Below are 5,274 nucleotides of genomic sequence, written 5' to 3' on the forward strand. Positions count from 1 at the left end.
CCTCACGGCGGCGCTGGGGGGTGGGACCGGGCCCCGCAGCCGGGAAGGGCCCGCCGCGGGCCGGGGGGTGCCGCTGGGATGAGACGCGGGAGCGGCGCATCGGAGGAGTTTGGAGCGCAGACCACAGGCACGACGCCCCCAGAGACCTGCACCCCCACCGTGACTGGCCGGGGCACGGCCCCGCCGGCGCTGACACCGGCAAACCCTGCTCGTCAGGCTGCCTGACCCCTCCTCCCCGTACCCCTTTGCTGTCAGCCCGGGGCACGGGAGCACCCGCAAGGTGTCCGCGCTGGAGGTGTAAAGCAGCTCACAGTGACTTCTTCCTCCGTGGGAGAGTGGAGAGGTGCGGCCCCTTTTCGAAACAAGCCATTTTTCACACAAAAGCATAGATCATGCCAAGGGAGCCATGGAACAGGCTGAGCTGCTGGAAGGAGCGGAGCAATGCCTCACACCAGCTGTGAGGGGTTCAGACGTTAATACCTGGAAACCAGCACCAGCCAGGCCCGTTCATCATCCTGAGTCCCAGCTTGGCCACCAGCCTCCAGGAAGCTGCTCCCAAAAGACACAACGCCATCACCCTCAAATCATGCCTGCAAACAACGCTGCTGAAGGCACCCAAACCCAACTTTTTCAAGATCTCATTCTCAAGATATCACAGTCAATGAAACCAGATGCACCCCGGCTGCCAGACTCTCAGTTGCTCACAACCGTGACAACCAGACACCACGTCCGACACAGGCAAAGGCACACATATCATGTCCACAAAGTATCATCCCAACATCCATGAAAACAGCTCTGCTGGGAGAGGCCTCTGTGTGCCCCAAAAGCCCCAGAAGGGGCCTGAGACTTTGGCTCCCAAATATGGACCCCCACAGAGTGTGTTTGGCAAAATCCCACTGCCTTGACCCATCCCTGACAGCCTTCTCAGAGAGGCGCCCACCCCATGTGAAGGTCACACCTCGGTGCCCCAATGGACTGGGTATTTGCACCAGCACGGCATCTGGGGGGAGCGCACTCACCGGCTTGCTGCTCCCAGCCACCTCAGGGACTGCAGTTGTGCCTCGCGGACAGCCCACCGCTCCACCGCTGTCACCAGCACCAACAGGGATGTCCCAGGAGATCCAGACCCCTGTACACCCCTGAGCTCCCTCTGCGCCTCAGCAGTTCTGCGATGCCCAGCATGAGCTGAGCTTACTGCAATGCTGCACAGGCTCCCGGGGGAAGGTTACACATTACCCGTCAGCAGTACGCACACACGTGTTGAGTTACGTGTCAAGGTTTTGGCAGCAGAGGGGCTGCAGGGGCCTCTGTGGGAAGACACCAGAAGCTGCCCCCATGTTGGGCAGAGCCAGCTCCAGCCGGCTCCAAGGCGAACCCACTGCAGCACAGCTGCAGCTGGGAGAGAGGGGTGAGGAAATGCGTGAAACAACTCTGTAGACACCAAGGTCGGAGGAGGAGGAGGGGGAAGAGGCACTCCAGGCAGCAGAGCAGGGATTCCCCTGCAGCCTGTGCAGAAGACCACGGCGAGGCAGGCTGTCCTCCTGCAGACCACCTCGAGCAGATACCCAGCTGCAGCCCATGGAGGACCACCGGAGCAGGCGGAGATGCCCTTAAGGACTCTGTGGCTCATGGAGATCCCACAGAGGAGTGGGCTCTTGGTAGGAGCTGCAGCCCATGGAGGGGACCCCACGCTGGAGAAGGGACAGAACATAAGGAGGAAGGAGCGGCAGAGACACAGCGTTACAAACTGACCCCAACTGCCATTCCTTGTCCCCCTGTACTGCTTGCGGAGTGAGGGGATCCCAGAGTCAAGCGTAAGGTTAAGCCTGGGAAGAAGGGGAGGGTGGAGGGAAGGTGCTTTTAGTTTTGTTTTCACGTCTCATTATCCTACTCTATTTTTAACTGGCAATAAATGCATCTCCCCCATTCCAGTCTTTCCCCCATGACAGTAATTGGTGAGCAATCTCCTTGTCCTTATCTTGACTCATATCCCTTCCAACCCAGGCAATTCTATGATTCCATGGTATTTTCTGCCCCTGTCCCGCTGAGGACTGAGGGCGGGGCTGGGTAGGCACTTGGCAGCCAGCCAAGGTCAACCCACCACAACACATTTCTGGGAACTGCTGTGTTATCATCACAGATTAAAAGGAAAAAAAAGAATCATCTTAATAACAAAAAGCCCTTTCTAGGCTTTCTTTGAGGTGTCCGTATGTAGCAGAGCTTACGTGTTTTGCTGTCATGCTACAGTAATTTGCTTTAGTAAGTGATATTCTGCTTTCTCATTTCTCAGCTCATGTTAGGAAGTGCACTTAATGCTCATTGCCTGTTTTTCATTTGGCTGAGAGTCTCTCTCCATCCCCTCTGGGTCTTCTCAAGATTTCTATCAGCGCTCTGCCCTCACCACCTGAAACGAAACTGGCTGAGAGACAGTCCCACCCATTTACAGTAAACTCCTCTTCTTGGAAGGAACATTAGAAGACAAGAACAGGCCAGGTCCAATAAGGAACACAAACGTATGAGATAGGTAGCCTCACATCTTCTCCATTTCCCCTCTCCCAGGCTGAAGCGACACCCAAATGTCACTGGTTCTTGTTCTTCTAAGGAATAATTCATCACCTGTCCATACCGTACCTCCACCAGTGTCAGAAACTGCCCTGTATAGTTCAATACCCAGATTGTACCTGAGGAGCTTTTTGGGAGGAGAAGGAGTTTAAGGACATGCGTCCTGGCCAGGGGCCCAGTACGTTTCGAGTGCTCATCCAAAAAAAAAAAAAAAAAACATTCAAGATGGATCTCATTGCATTTGTGGCCTAAAAACAGCAAGGGAGGCAGACCCTGAAAGAGCAGGACATCCTTCTTGAATCAACGCAAAAACTGCTGCTATTACAACACCAGATGGACACGTGGCTTAGCAACAGGATGGAGGTTACCAAGTCTCACCCTCGCTGATAGGAAGAGAAAGAAAATACTACATTAGGCAGGGTGTTGTTCTGAGCAGCACAAAGGCCCCAGCAACCAAAGCAAGCACGTGAAAAGGGGGAAGGGAGGAAAAAGTGTTTGTTGAGCTTTGCACTTGTTTGCGTGCAGTAGAGGGAGGCTGAACCAGCCCCTCCCACCGCTGCACGCACAGGAAACCCCGTGATGACAAACAAAGCAAGGCCCATGTTAGAAGTGGGGATGAAGAGGGATTATCCCTGTGTAGGGTCTCATTTTATTTTTTTTCACTTTACATTTCCAGTAGCACTTCCCTGGTTTTGCTGGGCTCCGTCAAGCAGCGCAACAAACTCGGTGCGGGAAGGTAGCGCTGCTGAGGAACTGAAAGGTTTGCAGCAAAGCCATCCATGATGTGGCCCCAGTTCCTTCCACAGCCTCATCTGCTTGAGCCCCGTATTTACACATTAACTAGCAGAAATTCTTGTGACTACGCTCTTGCAAAGCTGTTTTTCTGTTACTGGGAACCATGATAGATGCCATGTAAGAGAAGGCAGAGGGTGCTGGCAGTAGAGCTACTGCAGCTTAAATTCCCTGGGCCCGAGCTGAGAGGCAGCACCTGATTTGGGGATCTCTGCGATGGAGGGCATGCGTGGGGTAGACTGGGCTCCCTTAAACCAAAGGCCCCCCTGTCACTCAGGGGTATTAACCTTGGGGATGAGGCGCCGCTTGACCCCTGTGCCCACCGGCTCTGCCCAGCTCTAGCTCCGAGGGAGCGGGGCAGCCGTGAGCCCGGGCTGCGGGCAGCTTGGGAACCCCAAGCGTAATCCACCTCTGACTCACCTGCTGCCTAATGCACTCCTGGGCACTCGAGGAAGTTCAAAAGTTATATGAGTTTGTCATCGTGTTCATTGGACACCTGTTTTTCAAGAACTGCTACTTGAGTGATAATGTATATGTTTACAGTAAACTTTGAAGATTACAGTGAACTTAGTTTCTTTGGCCTTGAGACAGATTTAGACACGTTTCAGCTGAGATCCCAGCTCTTCTTAAAACACTTGCATTCCTTCATAGCACCTCCTCTGTGTCCCCAGTTTTGGTTCTTACTGCTCCTCGGGGATCAAATAACAAAAACCCCTCCATGAGTCATAGGATGAGAAGAAGAGTATTTCCTAACAGGAAACTAAAATCAGTTTCAATTCCCCGCACTGCTTAATTGTGCTCTAACCACAAATTTTCTTGAGGCCACATCTTACTACAACACTCGAGATGTGGCAACATAATAATTAACGTATAGCTTATATGTGAAGTGCTAGCAGATTTATGGTACTCCCAGTGGCATTAAAGTAAAGGTTATTAAAGCTTTCTTCCTCTGACTCTCTGAAAAAACTGACCTGTAGTAAACACAGACGCTCCGAATACACTTCAAGCAGCATTAAGGAGGTGGTATTTTCAGGTGGAGAACTAATGAAAAATCCATCTGGCTGGGGAAACCCACTGCAGGTAACACGCAGTCTGCAAGACTCGGGATAGAATCCCCTCATTTCTCACTTCACGCTGCCCATGATGCTTTCCCCTCACCGGCAGTCTCATCTGCAAAAGGGAGCTTACAAAGAGAAAAGCCATCCACATTTTCACAGCTCTGCCCCTCACCATCCCCTTTGGGCTGGTAACTACAGTTTAACGGTCTTTTAAAACGAAAGCTCTGGTGTCAAAAAAGTCATTACAACTGAATCTGCACAAATTGTGGCCTACTCCCCCCCATCCAGCAGATGCACAAGAGCTATTTCAAAAGCTCTGAGTTCATGCCAGCTTTATGCTTATCTGTAGTGACAACGCCGGCGTGAAGCCAGCTGGTACAAACGCGAACCTGCCCAAGGCTGGCTGCGAACCCCTCGCCCAGCTGGGAGGAAGGCAGTCGGGACCAGCTGGGGTCTCCAGCGCTGGGAGGTCACAAACCAGGTGCCCAGGGCAAGTCCAACAGCTCACCTGTGCCGGAGTCACACCTCCCGCTCTGGCCACAGCGCCTACCACTGCAGCACTTACTCCCTTTCAGCGTTTTTCGGTTACTTCAGGTGATGTATTACTCACCTTCTCCTCCCAGAAACTGCATCTGACTGAAGCACAAACAGGGGAAAAAAAAAAAGGAAACTTCAGACAGACCATGTGAAAGATGTCAAATTTAAACTGAGGAAAACTCAAAGAAATTTGAGGGAGCATAGAAATGACTAATGTCTTTGACATTACAGAAAATGCAGGCAGAAGGCATTGTTTAATGAATTACCACAGGAAAAAACCCTGGAAATACAGCAACACTGGTTAAAATACTTTTAAATTGTTTAT

Source organism: Chroicocephalus ridibundus, chromosome 12 (assembly GCF_963924245.1).
Source record: "Chroicocephalus ridibundus chromosome 12, bChrRid1.1, whole genome shotgun sequence".
Taxonomy (NCBI): Eukaryota; Metazoa; Chordata; class Aves; order Charadriiformes; family Laridae; genus Chroicocephalus; species Chroicocephalus ridibundus.